General features: G+C 40.9%; 1 long non-coding RNA gene across 1 annotated transcript in view; it reads right to left on the bottom strand.

Annotated features, from left to right (window-relative positions):
* Nucleotides 1-23,812, bottom strand: part of LOC123642222 — a 177,746-nt gene that overhangs the window by 153,379 nt on the left and 555 nt on the right. The window lies entirely within an intron of this gene.

Raw genomic sequence — 23,812 nt, 5'->3', positions numbered from 1 at the left:
GGGGTCCTCTGACTAATCAAGGCCTGGCGGCCGCGGTCATAGCACCACAAGCCCAGCAACAACGCTGTTGCTACAACTGCGGCAGGCCCGGTCACTTGAGAAGACAGTGCCGAGCGCCAAGTAAGGTGAAGCAATCATCTTCACAGCCGGGGGTTTGCCCCGTGTGCCAGAAAGGTCGGCACTGGGCCGCAGAGTGCCGATCCGATCCGTTAAAGACAAGGAAGGCCGGCCCATCTCCCGAGGGCCTAGCGGCAGCATGGTTGCACTGCCAAAAAACGGGAGGCGGGGCCCACGACCCCAGGGCCCGCAAACATATGGGGCGATGCTGGCGCAGGACAGCCCCCAGGGGCCCCCGGGCCCGTCTCTGCTGACCCCGGGGACTCGTCCCTCCTTGAATCCGGTGCTACCGGGGGGGAACCTAGGAGGGCCACCCCCGGTTCCGCAGGATTGGACCTCCGTGCCACCACCATCACAGTTTTGACACCCGGATTAGGATGTCAACCTGTCCCTTCGGACTTTACAGGACCCCTGCCCAGTCATACTGTGGGATTAGTGCTTGGGAGGTCATCGGCTACCTTAAAAGGGCTGATTGTCCACCCGGGGGTTATAGACTCAGACTTCCAGGGGCCAATAAAGGTCATGTGCTCATCACCTCGGGGAATTATCTCCATCCACCCCGAGACCGATTTGCTCAGCTTCTGCTCCTCCCTAGCCTTCACGCTTGGTTCCCCAGCAAGCAGGAGCCACGTGGTAGTAAGGCGTTCGGGTCGTCCGGAGGCACTTGTACCTTTCTGTCTTTGGATTTAAACACCCGTCCGACCCTTGTATTGACTGTTCAGGGAATAAAATTTGAGGGTTTGCTGGATACGGGAGCGGACACTAGCATCATATCTGAGCGATGGTGGCCTAAAGGCTGGCCGCTCACCCGCTCAGAGACTACTTTACAAGGCCTGGGCTACGCTTCGGCCCCAGCCGTGAGTGCCCGAACTCTGTCTTGGAGTGATCTTGAAGGCGGTAGGGGTAGTTTTAAGCCTTTTGTTCTCCCCTTACCAGTGAATCTCTGGGGCAGAGACGTCCTGAGACAGTTAAACCTTAAGTTAACAAATGAGTATTCTGCTCAGAGCCAAGACATGATGAGTACCATGGGATGGGTCCCGGGTAAGGGCTTAGGAAAGAATTTGCAAGGCAGGTCAACACCACTTATGCCTACTCCCAATCCCGGTAGACAGGGGCTGGGTTTTTCCTAGGGGCCGCTGACACTGCCTTGCCCATTCCCTGGGTTTCGGAGGACCCGGTGTGGGTGTCTCAGTGGCCATTACCCTCCGACAAACTGCTTGCAGCCCGTGAGTTGGTGCAGGAGCAGCTCACTCTTGGGCACCTTGAACCCTCTCATTCGCCTTGGAATACCCCTATTTTTGTGATTAAGAAAAGGTCAGGAAAATGGCGCTTACTGCAGGACTTAAGGGCGGTCAACGCCCAGATGCGCCTTATGGGGCCTGTCCAGCGAGGGTTGCCTCTTCTTTCTGCCTTGCCCAAGCATTGGAACCTGATCATTTTGGATATCAAAGACTGTTTCTTTTCTATTCCCCTTCACTCATCTGACAAAGTTAGATTTGCATTTACACTCCCTTCCACGAACCACGAGCAGCCTGATGAAAGGTATCACTGGCGGGTCCTGCCTCAGGGCATGGCTAACAGTCCCACTCTATGCCAGATTTACGTGAGCGCGGCTCTCCAGCCTGTTCGACAGAGGTACCCTAAGGTAAGAATCATCCATTACATGGATGACATTCTACTATGCCATCGGGATGCCCAGTTGTTGATTCAGGTCTTTGCCTTCCTTCACGCTCAGTTAAAGGAAAGGGGGCTGTCCATAGCTCCCGATAAAGTGCAGGAAGGGGCGGTGGGCTCATTTCTTGGCAGTAGCATCCTTCCCGATAAAATTGTACCTCAAAGGCTGTCCATTCGAAGAGATGCTTTGAGAACTTTAAATGATTTCCAGCGATTATTAGGAGACATCAATTGGCTTCGGCCTTTTCTGGGTCTTACCACCGCTGAACTAAAACCTTTATTTCAGATTCTTGAGGGAGACCCTCATATCACATCCCCTAGAACCTTGACTCCGGAAGCCCCAAAAGTCTTGCATAGGGTTGAGGAAGCCATTAAGAGTGCGCATCTGGTACGCATTCGTCACCAGGACCCTTTTCTTCTCTGCCTGCTCCCCTCTCCTACACTTCCTACAGCAGTGCTTTGGCAGGATGGTCCCCTTCTCTGGGTACATCCTCAAGCCTCTCCGGGAAAGGTGATTGGTCACTACCCGACCTGTGTAGCTGACCTCGCATTAAAGGGCCTTCACATGGCTCTCTCCCACTTCGGGCGCTACCCAGAGAGCCTCATCTGTCCATACACTTCTAACCAGATAGACACCTTATGTGCCACTCTTGATGCATGGGCAGTGCTGCGGTGCGCTTTCCCAGGAGGCATTGACAATCATTGCCCCAAACATCCCCTATTACAATTTGCTATGAGAAATGACCTCATTTTCCCGAAGGTGACTTCAGCACACCCACTGCCTAATGCCCTGGATGTCTATACTGATGGCTCTAAAACAGGCATTGGGAGTTATGTTGTCCGGGACCAGGTGTTTACTAAGCAATTCCCTTACGCCTCCCCTCAGCTGGTGGAGTGTGCAATAGTTGGCCTGGTTCTCAGCACCATCACCGATCCCATTAATATCATCTCAGACTCTTGCTACGTGGTTAACGCAGTGAAGGTTTTGGAAACTTCCCCTTATATCCTTCCTAAAAGTACAGTTTTCTCCTTATTCACGGACCTCAGAAGCATCATCCTGAGTAGGACCAACCCATTCTCTATTCAGCATATCAGAGCACACTCCCTCCTGCCTGGACCCATGGCGGCGGGAAATGCAATGGCAGACCAGGCCACCCGCACTCTTTGGGTGGCTGATAACCTTGCTGCCGCCAAAGATTTTCATACACTTTACCATGTGCCAGCTGAGACCTTGCGTCTCCGATTTCACATCTCGCGTGCCGAGGCGCGTGAGATTGTCTTGCAGTGCCACGCTTGTGCTCCTTTTCGCAATGTCGCGCATACGGGAGTAAATCCCAGGGGTCTGCGACCATTACAATTGTGGCAAATGGACGTCACTCATATTCCCTCTCTGGGAAAAACTCAGTTTGTTCATGTCTCCATAGATACCTGTTCTGGTGTCCTCCACGCCACGCCACTAACGGGGGAAAAGCCAGTCATGTCATCATCCATTGCTTGGAGGCTTGGGCTGCCTGGGGCAAGCCAAGTACTATTAAAACAGACAATGGCCCCGCTTATACCTCCAGAGTTTTCCAACAATTTTGTGCTCGCCTCGGAGTCAAACACCTCACTGGCCTCCCCTACAATCCTCAGGCACAAGGCATTGTGGAGCGTGCCCATGGCACGCTCAAGGCTTATCTACAAAAACAGAAAGGGGGAGATGCCCTGGAGGCCATACAGAGGTCCCCTAAAGGTACCATTTCCCTTGCCCTTTTTACCTTAAATTTTTTGACTTTGGATGTGTCCGGCCGCTCTGCAGCAGAGAGACACACGTCCCCCCCGGTGGCTCACCGCAAGGCGGTAAAATGGAAGGACGTCTTAACGAGCCAGTGGAGAGGCCCGGATCCGGTTATAGCCAGGTCCAGGGGAGCTGTTTGTGTTTTCCCGCAGGATCACGAGGACCCTATTTGGGTTCCGACGCGCTTGACCCGCTCGGTGCACACCACGGCTGAGGAGGACGAGCGTCCGGCGGGCCAGGATGGCGTCACTGCAGATGCTGATGCTGGCGGGAGTCCTAACGACGGCGACGGCGGTACCGGAAGCGCGCTGGGCCCTGATGGATGTCTTCCCTCTGCCGATGCCCGTCCGGCATGACGCCACAGTTTTTCCCCGCTTTTTTACCACCAACGAGTCTCTAGAACTACCTTTCCTCCCGTTTGATATCCCTGTGGAGGCACCCTCGGCCACGATGCTGTATCGGCAGCGACGCGACTTTGGCATCACCGCAGCCATAGTTGCCGCCGTAGCGGCCGCGGTGGCTGCCGCGGCGACGGCTGCAGTTGCGCTCACCACTTCGGTGCAGACAGCCACCGCCTTGAACAACTTATCGTCGGGGGTGGCGACCGCCCTGGCGACCCAATCAAACGTCAACGCTCAGCTGAAAGGAGGCATCATGATTCTCAACCAAAGAGTGGACTTGGTTCAAGAACAAGTGGACTTGTTGATGCAGGTCATGCAGCTCGGATGCGAGTGGCGCCTGCCTGGCATGTGTGTCACCTCTATCCCTTTTCAGAATGCTTCCCGGGCAGCTAACCTATCACGAACCCTGTCACAGCAGTTGTTGGGTGCATGGTCCAATGAGTTTGAGACTCTGATGGAACAGCTGCAGGCTAGTATAGTTCACGTCAACTCTACGCGAGTCGACGTGGACTTTGCCCAAGGACTGTCGGATTGGGTGTGGCAAGTGGCTAACCATGTGAAAGAGTGGGCGGGAATGGGCTGTTTGTTAGCCTTGCTCGCGACTGTGGCCCTGATAGGATTTGTGGCCCTTACCCGTATGGCGCATCGCAATCGGCGCAACCAAATGTTGCTGCAACAAGCCTTTGCCGCACTGCAACTCGGCCAGGACCCCCACGTGTGGATGGCCAGGTTATAGGCGTTCCGCGACTTGCCTGCTCTCCCCCCTCTCTCGGCTGTAAGGTACCTCCATGACGGGAATGCGTGGGTCCCGCGCCTGGAGGCACACCAGTTGGTGCCAGGCCGGGAGGCAGCCCGCGTAGCCTAAGACAGAGGCCTTACCCACGGCCGCCTTTATAACCGGCCTCTGCACGTCTCCGAGTTCGCTCATTGCACGAGACGAGGCGGTTTCCAGTCTGGCAGGCCTTCTTAAATAATAAAGTAGGGGGAGATGTGGGGAGCGCGGACGCCATTACAAGATGGCGCCGATTTCCGGTGGCTTGGCTGAGGTAAACAAGTGTGGCGCATGCGTAGTACATCTGTAGGTCTGTTACATAAGTATGCATATGAGGTTTTCTGACTCGGCCTATTGGTGACCGCTTGTGATTGACTTTGACCTATCTCTGTTACTTCCTGTTTCCCTGAGGGTATATTACTGTGTGAAAGCTTGTGCTCAGGGTCTTCCGCATCTTGAAGCTTAGAGGGATCCCCAATAAAGCACTGTAGAAGAACTCCTGTTGCCGCGTCTTCCTTGCTGGCGAGGCGGGCGCGACATTTCATAGCTACAGAAGAGAAGTCAATGCCTGGCTTCAAAGCTTCAAAAGACAGGCTGACTCTCTTGCTAGGGGCTAATGCAGCTGGTGACTTTAAGTTGAAGCCAGTGCTCACTTACCATTCCAAAAGTCCTTGGGCTCTTTAGAATTATGCTAAATCTACTCACCTGTACTTTATAAATGAAATAATAAAGCTTGGATGACAGCACATCTGTTTACAGCATGATTTATTGAATATTTTAATCCCACTGTTGAGACCTACCCGTCAGCAAAAAAAAATTCCTTTCAAAATATTACTACTCACTAACAATGCACCTAGTCACCCAAGAGCTCTGATGGAAATGTACAGGGTAAATATAATTCTCATACCTGCTAACACAACATTCATTCCGTAGCCCATGAATCTAGGAGTAATTTTGACTTTCAAGTCTTATTATTTAAGACATACATTTCACAAGGCTCTAGCTGCCATAGATAGTGATTCTTCTGATGGATCTGGGCAAAGCAAACTGAAAACTTTTTGAAAAGGATTCATTACTCTAAATTCCATTAAGAATATTCATGATGCATGGGAGGAGGTAAAAATAACAACATTAACAGGAGTTTAAAAGAAGTTGATCCCAGTCCTCAGGGATGACTTTGAGGGGTTCAAGACTTCAGTGAAAGAAGTAACTGTAGATGTGGTGATGGAAATAGCAAAAGAACTGGAATTAGAAGTGGAGCCTGAAGATGGGACTGAGTTGCTGCAATCTCATGATAACACTTAAACACATGAGGAGCTGTGTCTTATGGATGAGTAAAGAAAGTGGTTTCTTGAGATGGAAACTACTTTTGGTAAACATGCTGTGAACACTGTTGAAAGGACAACAGAGGATTTAGAATATTACATAAACTGAGCGGATAAAGCAGCAACAGGGTTTAAAGGGCTGACTCTAATTTGGAAAGAAGTTCCACTGTAGGTAAAATGCTATCAGACAGCATCACATGCTACAGAGAAATCTTTGTTAAAAGAGGAGTGAATTAATGTTGAAAACTTCATTGTTGTCTTATTTCATAAGAAATTGCCACAGCCACCTCCAACCTTCAGCAGCCATCACCCTGATCAGTTAGCAGCCATCAACACCGAGGCAAGACGCTCCACCAGCAAAAAGATTACAACTCACTGATGGTCTATATGATTGTTAGCATTTTTTAGCAATAAAGTATTTTTAATTAAGGTATACACATTGCTTTTCAGACATGATGCTATTGCATACTTAATAGACTAAATATAGCATAAACATAACTTTTATATGCAGTGGGAAACCAAAAACTTTGTGTGACTCACTTTATAACATATATATATATATAATATATGAATAATATAGCCTTATTGCAGTGGTCTGGAACTGAACCCGTAATACCTCCTAGGTATTGCACAAGAAGAAAAACCATGCAAATGGCAATGTGAAATTTTATCATTGCTCACAATAATGAAAAGGAGAAAACAAACCAAATAATGAACTGATGAAATAAATTATGGTATTGAAGCATTGGAATTCTATTGGGTTGTTAAAAAGGAATAGGTACATCTATATCTGCTGACATAATAAAAACAAAACTAACTCAGTTCCTCACTGGTTTTGACTATCTCTGAACAGGCATTTAGCCATCATTACATAGGAGCTGGGCTCAGAAAAGGGATCTTGGGGCCCATATAACACTTTCATAAGGACACTTAGAAGGTTTTGTTTCATCAAAACCACAAGATTTATAGAACTTCCTGGGCTGTATAGCATAGCACACTGGGCTGACGCACATTTGCTACAGTTATACCAAGATATCATTTCTCTCAAAGTGACCAGGCAGGGCCCAGAGTCACCTGGACCTGTTATGCCACCAGCAGCGAGCAGCCCCTTCTGCTCACTCCATGGTGCTGCACAAATGCCAATATTTCCACGTGTGCAAAACCAGAAAAGGGTTGGGAAGTGGTGAATTTTAGGAATTGCAGAGGTTACCTGGTATCACTGCTTATCTCAAAGGCTAATTTCCAAAGGAAAGGAAACAAAATATTGACTGTTACTACAGCATCCTAAGCAAAAGAATACAGATACCTTCAAGTCTCTTTAAATGCTAAGTGAAAGAAGCCAGACACAAAAAAATTTATGATGTATGATTCTATTAACCTGAAATATCCAGAAAAGGCAAATCTATAGAAACAGAAAATAGATTAGTGGCTGCCTTGGGCTGAGGGCAGGAACACAGATTGATGGCAAATGGGCATGAGGAATATTTTTAAAATGATAGAAATGTTCTAAAATTGGATTGTAGTAACAGTTGCAGAAGTCTACAAATTTACTAAAAATCAGTGAATTGTGCACTTTTAAAATGGGTAAATTTTACATGTAAATTATATCTCAATAAAACTCAAGAAATACTTTGAAGTAATATTAAACAATTTATAATTTTAGGCATATTACTGAAATTTCTAAACAAAAATATATCTAAGTTAAAAACAAGTTGTACATATTTATAACCTTTTGTTAATTTTTTAAAAGTTGCTACATTTTAAAGAAAAAAAAGTGTGTATTTAATCATGAATATGCACAGAAAATAGGAAGAAATATAAGCAGTGTTGTTTTCAGTGAGCAAAATTAGACCTTCCTTGCAGGAAAATTTTACTTCTTACTTTATGCATTTTTGTACCATTAGATATTTTTATAGGCAAACATTCCCTTTATTTAGAAATATACAAATTATTCTTAATATCTATGTTTTTCTTTTGTTCTTAAATAGGTTTGTCACCAAAATTCTCAGAATATAAATTATTTATAATTAAATATTTCAATTCCAGAATAAAAAGGTAAAGTATTTGCTGGTTCTGGAAAAATGTTATTAAGGATTTAATGTACACTATCTCTTTTTTTTTTTAATTTTTTTATTTTTTATTTTTTTATTTCAGCTCATCATGGGGGTACATAAGTTTAGGTCATATACATTGTCCATGTCCCGCCCATCCCCCCAAGTCAGAGTCCCAAGCGCATCCGTTCTCATTCTCCAGACAGTGCGCCTGGCACTCATCATGTAGTCATACCTCCATCCCCTCCCCCCCCCACCTCCCCGGGTCTGCACCTTCAAGCATGACCATTCCCCAGAGGGTGTGCAACGCACTCGTCATGTAGGCATACACCCATCCCCGTTTCACCAAGTGTGTGTATATTCTATTGATAGTATTGAGATAATTTTAGATAAAGGGTTGGCAAACTTTTTCTTCAAGAGCCAAATTGCAAATGTGGTAGTCTTTGCAGACCATATTGTCTCTACCTCAACAACTCTGCTATTATATCTTCAAAGCTGCCATAGAAAATACACAAAAGAATGGCTTGGATGTGTTTGCCACTGTATTAGGTGGTGAAATGAATCATTTTTTATTTTAAGATTGGCTTGAATATATATTAGAAAAATATAGCTAGCACATCAAGCCCATGACTTCATAACTAGTATTGCTTGGGAGGAAGCTAAATTTATGTACATTTTAAAAAGGTTGGAGATTTAAAGAAAAATATTGAGTAAGTTACAGAATCAAAAGTACTTGGGTATAACAAAAATAATAAAAGATTTTTGCAAATGGCAAACATTTGGGAAAACTGCACTTGAACATAAATAACAGCTTCGTACTAACAATAAACCATGGGATGAAGAAAATCTCTCCAAACTAGGCAACTCTTCCCAGTTACCCAATTCAATTCTTTTCCTAGTTTGCCCAATTTGAGGTAAAGCTCCTTAAGAAATATTAAAATGTATACTAACAATCCCCAAAGGGAATGGTCTCTAATATTTACTGGATCATGGAAGGTATGGACCTGCTCCCCAGAAAAAAATACATAATTAAAAACTGTGCTCCCTGAAGCACATCCAAATTCAGAGACCTCAGCGTGATAAGAAACAAGAGAGCACTCACAACAGTATTATTCAAAAGTTTTTCCAGGAACTCTGGTCCACATGATCTGTGCTCAGCACCAAACTCAGCAAAGCAAATACACAGATCAAGAATACGGTGCCCTTTGGGAGCCTGTGCCCTCCACAAATACTTACTGTGATGACACAGGAAATGGTACTGCTGCCCCCATCAATTCAACATGCCCCAGTCCAGGCCAGAAAAAGAACAGACTTCCTCCACTGTCCGAAACACGGCCATAATCCCCAAACTGATAATCATCACGGGACATTTTCTACTTAGGGAGATTAGAAGTGGGAAAGGGCAGGAGAAAGAGTGGATGGCAAGGAGCAAAAGGAGCTGACATTGCTGAGACCCATGTATGTGCTGGGTGCCAGACACATAATAAATCCATGAGGTGGATATAATTACCTGTGTTTTAGAGAAAAGGAAATGGAAACGTTTATCTAGATTTATCTCCTTTATCTCCACAGATAAAGCCTTCCTATCAGTAATACTAAATAGTAAATATTGATCTGTAAACACATCTTATTTATTATTTCATGTTTCCCTGTCAGCTTGTTCATGCTACTAGAATCTCTGTATATCTGTATTCAACTAAACTATACTTGGCTTTAAGACTCAGCATAAGCACCGCTTTCCCTGACACCCGCTACCATTCCCAATTCACAGCTGCCTTGGTTTTAGTTCCACAGGACGCCAGCTCTCTGCATAGTTCCATGGTACTCCCCACATTAATTGCTGACTTGCTTGCCAGTCTCCATCAACAGACTTGGAAGTTCAGAGACCATTTCTGTTGACTTCTCTCCTCAAAGCTTAATACAATGTCTGGAACAAAGTAAGGACTCAGTGGCATCTGTTCGTCAGGTGTGGAGATTACATGTCAGGTTTGAGTTTTCTGGTTCTTGGTTTCTAGTACTGAAGAATGGTTACTGGTATGGAGTTGATGGAATAAATGAGCAAGTCAAGCAGATGGAAGTGGGCAAAGTGTCAAGATTTATTGAAGTACAGTATGTTTCAAAGAGGGAATGGAATCATTTTTCTGAGTGGAGAAGACTCTGAGATCGAATAGGATTTTTTTTATATTAAGGTTTTAATTTTATGTTATGTTGGGGCTAAATATTTATGGCTTTTTTCAGAAAGGGGTGGAGAGTTTCCAGAATGGCAAGTCTTTTTTTTTTGTTTTTTAATCCTGTAAGGCAATTTCGAGGGGTTGCCATGGCATTTGTAAACTGTCATGGGGGAATAAGTGTGATTTTTACTATGTTAATGAGGGTAGGTCACTTGAGAACACTGTTACCTTGTTTGTATGTATGTTTTAAAGACCCCCTTTTGTAGCCTTGATTATATCTCTACTTTATAGTTTTTCTGTCTCTTTTTGGTTGGTCAGTCTTCAGAAGCTCTCTATCATAGACCAAACATCTGTTTAGTCTTTGGAGACCTCCTTGACAAGCCATTTGGTTTTTTGTTTTTTGGTTTTTTGGGGGAGGTCTCCTCTGGTCAATTTGGGTTTTTTTATTGTAGACAAAGTATCTCCTAGTGTTATTTGTTCTTTTTTTCCTGCTCTATCTCTACCTAACATTTTTTTCTTGAGAGACATGGGACCTAAAGTTTTGGAAGGCTATGGTCAAAGGTCCGTCTTTCGTAACTATTTTTTGTTGATTATGGGAGGTGAATCAGTTTTTTAGGTTTTAATATTTTTTTTTTAGGAGGAGGAAGAAGTCACAGACAGACTGTCTAGGCACTCTGATCTAGAAGGCTCCTCATGGGCTGTCCTCTTGGTCCCAATACCTCCTCTAGCGGACATATGGGAGGTGGAGGGACATACTCAGTTGGAACCTGAGGCCCATTTGGGGCTGAGGGTACAGTCACAGTCGTCTTTCTGCCACCTGACTCTTTTTTTTTTCTTTTTCTTATTTGGCACCTTTGAACACAAGACTCACAGTGTTGGAGGTTGTCTCTTAAGCATATAAAGGCCTGGACATAGGTAAACCTCTGACCACTTTTTCTCTTGTCTATAAAGAGGTCTAACTGTGAGATAGTATTATAATTAAGACTCCTGTTTATGGGCCAGGATTTTCTGTCTGGTAGTTGGTATTGGGGCCAGGCTGTGTTGTAAAACAATATTAGTTTTGTTTTGTTTTGTTTTTGAAGGCTGTTGAATCTAAGCAATTTTTAATTTTTTAACAAACAGCCCAGTGGCAAATTTGTGGGAATTGACGTTTTTTGTCTCATGTTTTTACGAGGAGAGACGAGAAGGTAGTCTACCCACCGGACCAGGCATCCCCAGTTCTGTTGGGTCAGTTTTATCTTTGTTGTCGTCCATGAAGGTGTTCCAGTTATGAACAGCAGAGAATATTTCCTGTGGAGATGTTGTATCCCATTTCACATGGCTGGAGCTCTCTGAGCCCCGTGTTTTTTTGCCGGAACAGTGTGGCAAATTTCAAAGGCCAGAGGCATCTCTGATCAGGTGCATGTGCCCACTTTTACCCTCAATTTCCCAGACTTGATGTTTACCCATGTCTGGGTACCACCTATTTGTCTTTGTTTTTCCGAGTCCCCCAGCTCAGATGGCCTCCCAAACTGACCTGGCCTTTACTGTTAACCACAGTGTAAGGGCTGCCTATTGGCTCTGCCTGCGAGGATGTTGTGGTCTCTACCTGAGACAGTTTTCTTGAGTGACAAAGGGAGAGGGGTTGAAAACACATGGTCTTAAAAAAGTGAGAGTAGAAGCAGGACAGGAATCATGTTAGAGGGAAAACTGCAAGGGCTCTTTTTACTCCGCCCTCCTTTTTTTTTTTAGTTTTAAATGAGTTTTTAATGTTTATACTGTTGTCAGAGCTGGCTATTGTCAGTAACCTTGGGTAGTGATAACATAGTTTAGTGAGCTTTATCTTAATACCTGTAACTTAGCAACAATAGTTTCAGTAGGCAAAATATAGAGAGACAGTTTAACAAACTCTATATTTTAACTCTACAGTGGCAGATTGACTCTTTAATTCTGAACTTTTGATGTATTTTGTCCATTTGTTTAAACATGTGTATAAGAACAGAAATTTAAGAGCTTTTAAACATAAGTCCCATAACTGAGAACAGAAAACTGTGTTGTTTTAACTAGAATTTTTTCTTTTAATTATAGCCAACTTGATCACATATACAATTTTTTTAATTTACTTTTACAAACCTTATCTTGACCTGTACTGACCACTGGTGACATACGTAAGCCTTTTTTGTTCCAAATTTTCTTTTTTTTAAAACAAGCTTTCCTTGCCTTAAAGAAACAATATGAAGTAACCAGTTGAAAAATCATGGTATGTTCATCCACAGTGGGCTAATTAAAAAAAAGTTTCCACTCAATAGGCAAACTTTGACCTCCATGGACAGTTCCCATGGGAGATACCATGAACAGTAAACCCCCTATTCAGGAATGGGCCTATAATCTAATTAAGACAATAAATACACACTTAAAATGATGCTTTGGCAGCAGAAAACTTGAGATCGAGACCTAGGTCTATTACTTAATTGTTGTATGATTTTGGACAAGTTAGCATCTTAAAGTCTCAAATCCATCATCTGCATAATGGGTAATAATAGTATATAATTCATAGGTTTGCTATAAAAATGAAATGAAATAATGCAAGTAAAGCACTTACATGGTTGTTGGAAAAAAAGAGTTAGCAGAGACACTGGTATTTCAGCTAAAACTTGAAGGCAGCATCAAAATGTTTATACATGATGGAGAGAACAGCAATGAGAAAAGCCAAGAAAATGATGATTTGTTCAGAGGGTAATAAGAAGGCAATTTTGACTTGAGGCGGAGTTTACGCAAGGACGTGAGAGAAGGAGGGCCTCAGAGGTAAGCTGGTGACAGATTCCAAGAGGCCTATGATGCCAGGCTTTGGGTTTTGCCCTATATGTGATGGGGAGTCCCTAAAAGTTTTTGTTCAGGCATGTAAAACAATGAAAGTAGTGCTTTATCAGAAAAGTTAGAAAGGGGAAGACCAGTTAGATAGACTACTTAGACGATGACTGAGGTAGTCCTGCTGCATAGTGGTGAGGACATACCTGGGAGTCGTGACAGAGTAGGAAAATGGAGATAGGATGCACTCTAAAGGATAGATAAACAAGATATATGTACTGAATGCCAGTACTGGTCATGGTTCTAATCAAAAAAATGTTGTCAGACTACATTTTCCTGACAAGTATTTAGGTCTGAATTCAAGTTATGAAATTCCAGAGATGCACTGATCCTTCCAGGTATTTTAATGGCTAAGAAGTGTACTTCGCTCACCATGAGCATCAAATCTGTATTGGTGCTCAGAGTACTGTGGATCAGTATCTGCACATCAGTATCCATAGCAGCATAGCCAAAAGGTGGAAACAACCAAATGTTCACCAATGGATGAATGGTTAAACAAAATATGTATGTACATAAAGTGGATGATTATGCAGCCTTAAAAGGGAATGGATTCTGACACACGATAAAACTTGAATGAATCTTGAAAACATTATGCCAAGTGAGATAAACCAGATACAAAAGGGCAAATACTATATGATTCCACTTATATGAATCACCTAGAGCAGTCAAATTCATAGAGATAGAAAGTACAATAGTGGCCTAATGGAGGCGGGGCGCACCGTCTGGGGGATGGACACACTTGAAGCTCTGACTCAGGTAAGACAAAGGCCATATATGTAACCTAAACATTTGTACACCCATAATATGCTGGAAAAAAAAAAAGAAAGTGGAGTAGTGGGTGCCAGGGATTAGAAGTATGGAGGAATTGGGAGGTATTTTTTTTTTTTGGAGACAGAGTCTCGCTCTGTTGCTTGGGCTAGAGTGCCATGGTGTCAGCCTAGCTCACAGCAACCTCAAACTCCTGGGCTCAAGCAATCCTTCTGCCTCAGCCTCCTGAGTAGCTGGGACTACAGGCATGCGCCACCATGCCCGGCTAAGTTTTTCTATACATTTTTAGTTGTCCTGCTAATTTCTTTCTATTTTTAGTAGAGATGGGGACTCGCTCTTGCTCAGGCTGGTCTTGAACTCTTGACCTTGAGCGATCCTCCCACCTCAGCCTCCCAGAGTGCTAGGATTACAGGTGTGAGCCACTGCGCCCAGCCTGGGAGGTATTTTTTAATGGATATGGAGTTTCAGTTTGGGATTATGAAAAAGTTCTAGAGATGATGGTAGTGATGATTGCACAACAATGTAAATGTACTTAATGCCACTAAACTGTATACTTAAGACTGGTTAAAATGTTAAACTTTATGTCATGTGTTTTTTACCACAATTAAAAAAATGTGGATTGGATACCCTGAGAAACATGCTCATTCAAAACAAGAGAAAGGTAAGGCTTGCCAACTCATTTCACCTAGATGTTCAGCCCAGGGAAAGCCCTTGGGTCAGATGCCATTAGTTGTTTTGTCCAACTGGAGAAATGAAGAGAAAAATAAATGCCAATCATCCATCTACATCAAAATGATAATGGTAGCACAATGGCTCATGGTTCTCTACTTTTCATCTGCCCTGATACTAAAGGAAAAAAAGAAAGGAAGTCATTGTATCACTCCAATCAATCCCTCACTTTGGTACTTCCACTTGTTGACAAACTCCTTGGGCAAAGAAAAAGTAACTTGCCTATCTCTATAGCTTAACTTCAGAACCACAACATGTGCTCCACAGATACATTCGTTGAGAATTGAAGGACTAGAGTATTTAATATGCTTCTATCAATTAAAATTTTCCCAACTGGATACTGTGTTCAGCACTATGCTAGTTGGAAAGTGAATATAGAAATATAAGACATAGTCCCTGCCTTTTAAGATTATATAATCTACTTGAGGGGACAAGAATCTTATAATGATATAATAATGAATAGAATATAATTAGGTGCTAAATTGTGTAGTACAGATTATAAGTACTCTAGGAGGTCATAAAAATGTCTAACATCCTGTAAAAATGAATAATGGGCTGGGAAATCTTTACTTACTATGCATTTGTAGGAGCAAGCAGAGAAACCTATAAAACGGACTAACAGCTTTTTAAAATATCCATTATATTTTAATTTTACATGTAATATGCCTTCTCTACCAGTCTGTTTCTTAATTTTTGGAGGGAATTTACTTTTTTTTCAGCCTTGTTTACAAATAATTAGAAAAAGGCCTCAAAGGAAAATAAATAAATGTGCCAACAACCACTCAAAAGAATGTGTAAATTACTGTTAAATTACTGTTACTCAATGAAAATTAGTAAATTCAGCCTTTATAAAAATAAACCTTTCATTCAAAGCTTGATTTGTTCAGACAAACCCAAGAAGAAATAGCTATATTGACTCTCCTCCTTCTCACGTGAGGGCTAATGAGATCCATGGAAAATTTTATTCATTTAGCATCAGAATTCATACCATTTGCTTTAAAATAAGAATTTCACAGCCCTCTGCATGGCATAGATCAGAATAGACATGGATTTTGTTTCTATAAAGACTCAAATGGTGAGCGTGTGTATATTTTTGTTCTGGCCAACCTCAAACATTACAAGTTCTACAGCTATGTAGCTTAAGCAGCAACTGAAAAAGTAATTCTATTTCCTAGATTGCCACTCACTATAATCTCTGTCATCACTTCCTGCATCCTTTCCCCCTAAATAGCTATCAAACATATTCAGCTCAAATTTCAGTAAATAGAGAGCAACCTAGTATTTCTCAGTCAACTATTCGCTCCACGTAATACTGGCAAGACATGGGGGTGTTTTGGGTAAACTATTTTTGCATAACAAACTACTCCAATACTTAGCGGCTTAAAACAACCATTTTGTTTCACTCAAGATTTTTTGGATGAGGAGTTCAGGAGGGCTCAGCTTGCTGGTTCATCCCTGATCAATGTCCAAGATGGCTTCCTCTCACTTAAATGTCATGTACCTCCAGGGTGCTCCATGGTCTCTGTCTCACACCACATGGCATATCATCCTCTAGGCAGTGCCAGGACTAGGGTGAGGTAAGAGAGGTGCCTTGGGTGCAAAATTTAAGGAGATATTCCTTCTCAATGTCATGAAAGTATACCTGAGTTCACCTCCTTAAATTTTATGCCCAAGGCACCTGTCTTGCCTCTCCCTCATTTCAGCCTTACCTCTGGGGCCTCTCTACATGGCTTCATGGCTCAGATTTTTCACACCTTGATGGTCTCAGAGTAAAAAAGGGGCATATAAGGTCTATGCACATAATTGGCAAGGTGTCACTTTCACCATATTCTATGGGTCAAAACAGTCACTGGGTCTGCCCCAATTCACATGTACAGAAAGACCCCACCTGTTGATAAGGCTGCGAGACAGTCTCATGGCAAAGAGCAAGTGGTATGAGAGACACTGCTGCAGCCGTTTTTGAAATATACATTCTTCCACATCTTCCTTTATTCATTTTCCTTTACTTCACTTTATTCCTGGAACACTGTGATATCCTCCTCATTAATATCCTAGCCTCTAAACTGCATTTTCAATTCACCATACTACAGCACACTACACCTGACCTTCCTGTAATAACTACATTAGTACCCTCACTTAAACTTTTTAGTAGCCCCCTGCTCATAAATAGAATCTATACCCTTCTACCTGTCATTTAAAGTGTTCCATGATTCAATGCCATCCCATCTGTCGTAGGTTGCATTGTGTCCCCCAAGAGGATATGTTCAAGTCCTAATCCCTTGCTATGGTTTAAAAGTGCCCCCCCCCCCCCGAAATTCAGGTATTGCCAATGTGATTGTATTAAGAGGTGGGGCCTCTCAGAGGTGATTAGGCTATAAGGGCTCCTCCCTCATGAATGCAGTTAGGTGTTCTTTAAAAGTGCTCGATGAGGAGAGTTCATCCCTTTTTGCCTTTTCACCTTCTGCAACAGGAGGACACAACATTCTTCCTGTCTGGGGATGCAGCCTTCAAGGGGCCATCTTGGAAACATAGACTGGACCCTCATCAGACAATGAACCTGCTGGTACCTTGATCTTGGACTTCCCAGGCCCTAAAACTGTGGGAAATAAACCTCTGTTCCTTGTAAAATACCCAGTCTGTGGTATTTTGTTATAGAAGCACAAACAAACTAAGATACCTCAGTACTTATAACTGCAACCTTCTTTGGAAATATGGTTTTTAAAGATGTAATCAACTTAAGGTGAGGTCACACTAGATTAGGTTGGGCCCTAATCTAATGACAGCTATCTGTAAGAGGAAAAAGGAGAGAGAGATTTGGACACAGAGATACAGAGGAGACAGAGGAAAAAAGGCCATGTGAAGACAAAGGCAGAGATTGGAGTGACGCATATATAAACCAAAGGATTGCCAAGAACCACCAAAGCTAGGAAGAGAAAAGGGAGAATTCTTCTCTAGTGCCTTTGGAGGGAGCATGGCCTTGCCAAAACCTTGATTTTGAACTTCTGGCCTCCTGACTATGAAAGAATAAATTTTTATTGTTTTAAACCACAATGTTTGTAGTAATTTATTATGGCAGCCCTAGGAACCCAATATACCACCCATCCAGTTCTACTTCTCTCCCCTACTGCTTTCAGTACTCACCCTTTATTTAGGTAGAGGTCTCTTCCCTGTCTCCATCTTTCAGTTAATTACTATACCTCATTTTTTCCTTTCTTTCTGCCATAAGAAACAAAGCAAGGCTGTCTACATACCTATAAAATGTGGCTGAGTTATAACTGGCATCTAGTATTTCGCTAGGCAGGGTTAATTGTCCCAAATATTGAGCCAAAGTATACCTGGTACAAAGAGTGTTTCATGCATTTGTTAACTTTAAAAAAAAGTGAACAGATATTAAGTTTTTTTAGTAAGTGTTTAAAGTCAAGAGTAGAATGATTCTTTCCCCATTCTTTCCCCATCACATTCTTTGTTCATTAAAAAGGAAAAAAATATTTGGTTTAAGTAAGTGAGATAGTAATTTACAGAAACAGAACTGCAAAGCTATAGTAGTCCTTCCTTAACTACCTACCACTTAGCTGTCATAAATTGTATGAATTACTGTGGCTTTAACTAACTGGACCAAAAGTGACTTCCAAATGGTAATTCAATAACCTAGAGCTCTAGAAAGGTTGCCCTCTTTATTGTTCTTATCTTGATTGTTGGAAATAGTGTATGATAAGCTCCTCAAGAAATTAGGCCATCTGTCTTTTTCCAAAACACACCTTATATGGTAACATGTGCAAAATAAATGTAATTTTTAAAATAATGATAGGGATGAGACATCTTATCACACATATTGATCAGATGGTTATGAATATAAATCATGCCAGAGATTTGAGAGACTAATCCTGAAATGCAGGAAGTGATCATCCAGTGATGGCTGATCTACACCTGGAGCCCTGGATACCCTACTGGGAACCAGATCTTAGCAGACAACCTGGAAGGCATTCAGGGAAGTGAGTGAGATGGTGAGGAGGCTTAAGGAACAGCAGAGGAATATAGTGATGTTTAACTTGAAGCATAGAAGTTTCAGAAGAAACTCAATTACCTTAACATATAAGAAAGACTTTTCTAATAAAGAATCACACTTACTTAGATGTGCCTGAAAGAGAAATGCTAAACCAATAAATGAACATTATAGGAAGACAGATTTTGTACTGTCATAAGAGAGATACCTAAAAATAAAGTTATAAAATTGTGAATTGTCCCTGGAAATGTTCACACAAAGCCTTATAACTTCTCGATAAGAGTATCTTATTTATCTATGTAGCCCTAGTGCATAGCACAGTTTCTACCATATAGTAACTGATCAATACATTAATATATTTGATAAATAAAGGAAAATTCAATTATATGATGATAGTTTGTATTAAATGGTCCCTTCCAGACCTAGGATTCCAGTATTTTCAGGATTCCAAAAGAAGCTCAACTATGAGTCACTAATTTTTCCTTTCAATGTGTCACATAGTCATAATTTCCTTTATGCTAGATGGGTACTCCTCAGGTAAATAAAGAAGAATCCCAAACATTTCATTAGGAACATTTTAGGTAGTACCATGAAGTCATTAAGTGCAAAATGTGAAACACTAACAATTTTAAAGGCACATATTTACACATATACTACTAATTCTCTAAAATTTCCCTTATTCAAGGCAAAAGTGAGTTGTAATCAAACCTTTATCACAGGCATTATGCTCAGTGCTTTCATATTCATTCAAAAGCATTTATTTAACACTGACTGTGTGTCAGGCATATCTAATACTTACAGCCAAGTTAGCAAGGTAGGTGTTAATATCAGCAAATGAAAGCCAAAGGAGTTACGGAACTTGTTCAAGCTCAGGCCATGATTAGCATGTACAGAGTCTTTGGGTGCATTTTAAAAACAAGGTATCTTTTCCTCAAGACATTTTATTTCCATCTGTCATAAAATTTGTCATAATATACTGATTTCATTAAAACAAAGAACTTTACTGCCCATAAAATCACCTCAATAAATATTCAAACTTATAATTTATGGTATAAATAGCATGCGCTTTAGATGTATTTCTTTGTGCAGTGCACAGTCTACTCAACAGTAAATGGCAATCCTGTATGAGATATTTAATAAGTGCATAGCCAGAAATTTTGCTCCAAAGTACCACATTTATTCCCATCCTAAATGAGAATGATCAGGAATTTCAAGTTAATTCTGGCTGCATATTACTGCTGTCTCCTTTCAGTACTGTTTCATACTCAAAGCACCCATAAAATGTATTTATGTGAACATAAAGCCACTGAATACATAGAAAACAACTAATACTAGATGGCTAAGAAAAATTTCTTGGTAAATCCATCATTAGCCTCTCCCAGACAAGAACTGCTTCTCCAAAGCCTGATTTTACCTACCAGAAAAACTGGAAAATATTCTTAGGATTAGTATAAAATAGTTGCTCTCATAAATATCAACCAAATATTTAATCTGAACCCTAAAGTCTAATTACTACAAAAATGACTTGAATCAGATTTCACTATGATGCTAAAGTGCTTCAGATCAATATTCAGTCAAATTATTGAAAAAAGATATTAGGATAATAAGGTTTTAAAGAAAGAATTTTGACTTTTCCTAGGAGAAAAGTAGGTAGTACCATGCAGTCATTAAGTGCAAAATGTGAAACACTTAACAATCTTCAAAGGCACATATTTACACATATACTATTAATATGCATATCCCAGAGTGTGAAATGGCCTTAACACCCAATGAAAATAAAAAATGTTCTCAGAAAGAGCAATGCATGTACACATGGTGCTTTATTTTCCAAACCACCCTTTTTGAGTTTCCATTATCTTGCAAGTTTTGTGTTAGATGCTGAGGACATAGTGACAGTCCATGCTCCACCATTATTCCAACAGGCAAAATTAATGTAAAAAAAAAGTGCGATAAGTGCAGCAATGGAGATCTAGACAAAGTATAATGGGCCCTCTTGATGAGGCTCTGATCTTTGTGGGGTTCTGCACACAGGATTTCTTAGAATTTAGGTAAATAGAGCTCATAATAATATAAGTAAGCTTTAAAATGAACTTAAAAACCATACTACTCAGCCAAAAAAAAAATGGTGAACTAATATCTCTTGTATTAACCTGGATGGAACTGGAGACCATTATTCTAAGTGAAGCATCATAAGAATGGAAAAACAAATACCACATGTGTTCACCATTAAATTGGAACTAATCAATCAACACTTATGTGCACATATGGAAATCATGTTCATCGAAAATCAAGCAGGTGGGAGGGGAGAGGAGGAGATGGGTAAATTCACACCCAATGGGTACAATGCACACTATCTAGGAGATGGGCACACTTATATCTTTGACTCAAATGGTACAAAAGCAATTTATTTAACCAAAACGTTTGTACCCCCATGATTCTGAAACTTAAAAAATAAATTAATTAAAATAAATTAACTTAAAAACCAATCCTTACCATCATACTTGGCTCACAGTAAATACATAATATATGTGAAATGAATAAATAAATGAACTTTCCAGCTTACAAATTAGACTTGGGCTATAAGCAAATATCCACATCAATTATAAAAGAAATGTTCATGAATACAAAATATTTTTAAATACCCAGAAGCCTAAGGCAATTTGAATTGAGTGAAAACGCCATTTAAATACAAGCCTCATGCTGACCAGCTTAAAAGATACATAAATTATTTGTGATATCTATTAGGGCCATTTAATCACATATTTTCAGCATTCTTAGTAACAATTTTTTTTCAGTCATGTGGACTATATTTTTTCTAAATCTCAACCACATCTATCTATCTGGCTTTGCAGAGATGATCAGTTATAAGGAGCTCTAACAATTTCCACTGTTTTTCAGCCATCCAGACAGAGAAGATCCAGGCTTAAGTGAGAGGTGGGGGTGGGGGTAGAGAAAAGTTGATTCTTTGCTGTATGTATAGAGGGGATGTACACTTACGAATTCCACCTTTTGAGGTGGATAATTGGAGTTTGTTCCTTCAACATTTTTAACCACTCTACCCTGCCTCCCAAGCCTCCCAAGAAACACTGTACTGAAATAGAAGTAAAATGCTAAATACCTTACTCACCTTTTCTTCTAATTCTGTGTTTTAGAATTTTTTTTAAATTTTCATCTCACATTCTATTATAAATAACTTGAGTATGGGGACACAGTCTGTGAAGTTCTCTGCAATCAGCATCCATTCCAGCACCCTGCACAATGAAGCACTCACAAAATGTTTCCTGGTGCTTGTATTAGTAAACTACCCCACACATGAAATTCAAAAGTTGGCACTTTTTAAAAACTTACTTTAGGCAATGTCTGATGTGAAGGAGGACCACAAAATATAAGAATTAAGAGGCCTTGAAACTAGTTATTGTCAACATTTTTTTAAACCCTGTGAGCTTCCTCCACCCTAATTTCCACCACTGCCACTTAGAAAATAGTTCCAAACTTTCTATGTGGAGTCCCTAGAACTTTAGAAGGGGGAGAAAGGAGAATATAAATATGACTCCATAGTATACTCCACAGTGCACTTGCAGAGAAGATCCATTTCTCAGTAACTAAGTGAAATTTTATAACCATTTATGCCTACAATTTTGTTAGATATTAGTATAAGTAGAACAATTAAATAGGAGCATAAAATTTGAGTTGCAGACGGTTAAGAAGGCATAAACAAGCTCCAATAAACGATGAAGTTTGCATCATAAAACACTGGTAAAATAGGCCTCATATTCATTTGTTCTCTGGGATTAATCAAACATGCAGGTTTCTACCCTATCTTCAGTCAGTGCACGTACACAGACCTGATGAGGAATTGCACAGGCAGAAGTGTTAAAAATTGATACATATTAGCAACATAAGAAAACCATTAAAGAAGGATATTTCCTCTGATACCTACGGCTTTTTCATTAACAAAGTTTTCATTGCCCCTATTTGAATACAAATAAATATTCCTAATTCTTCCTTCGGGTCCATATAAATTCCCCACAACTTACTTTTATCCTCTGTCGAAATTGAATGTACATCTGGTTTACACAGGAGCAGCATAGTGCTAGGTAATTAATAAGTACATGGTGTTCATTCAACAAAATATGTATTGCAAATATATGCAAACTACATAAGTCCTAGAGTACTAGGGATTGAGAAAAATACATTAAAAGGATAATTAGCATTCTTGATTTGAAATTTAAATATTAATACAAGTAAAATGAAACAGTAAAGAGAAGACAAATGAAATGGAATGGAATGGAGTAGGATGATAAAATGAAATGGAATGGGAAATGATTTCCCTACTCTTGGCCACACTCTTACATGATTATCATGTTATTGTTCTACATTTTTCTAAATTACTATAACAAGTCTTAAAGACACTGTCCTATTTTTCTCCACATCTTTAAGACTGCCATAGTGGAGAAATATAAATCTAAGTGAGAATATAGACAAACATTAATATGTCATACAAAAGAAAAAGAAAATGATAGCACTGAAACTAATGCTGTGAATATAACTACCCCAAGCATTAAGGAATCAGCTTATTAATTGTTACCTAAAATAAACCATGTAAATGTTTTCTCAAATTTTTGTTTCTTAAAATCCATCATTGTGCCTTTGAAGTAGAGAACTTCAAAAGTTTTAGAAGTGACAATCTTAGTATTATTTACAGCAAAAACTAAATCTTTCAAGAGCAGTTCAGGCTGGATTTCTAGGTTTATCATAACAGGGATACATTTAATTTTCCAAATATTAAAAGAATCTTCTTTAATCATGTTCCTCATGGAAAAAGAGCCCAGGCAAAAACCAAATGCTGAAGCAAGGCCCACGGCTTCTAAACTGCTTTTTCCAAGTAAGAGGAATCCTGGCACCTTATTACTTCACCCCACTGGAAACTCTGGTGTGCAGAAACTAGCAGCCCATGAGTACTAGAAGCTTAAAACATGGAACGCATAACATGCAACTCACATGCTCACACGTATACATTTGTAAATGGGCTGACTTCCATCCAGGAGACAGCCCCTGACTTCTTTAGAAATTGCAGAGTAAGCCAAGAAATCAGCTTCAAGGATTATGTACCTCTGCTCTGCCTCAGAGGCCCTAACCCACATCCTAATGGTTCTGAGAGGTTTCCATGATCAAAC

This window comes from Lemur catta, chromosome 1 (genome assembly GCF_020740605.2).
Source record: "Lemur catta isolate mLemCat1 chromosome 1, mLemCat1.pri, whole genome shotgun sequence".
Classification (NCBI taxonomy): Eukaryota; Metazoa; Chordata; class Mammalia; order Primates; family Lemuridae; genus Lemur; species Lemur catta.
This window is presented reverse-complemented; position numbering and strand designations above follow the sequence as displayed.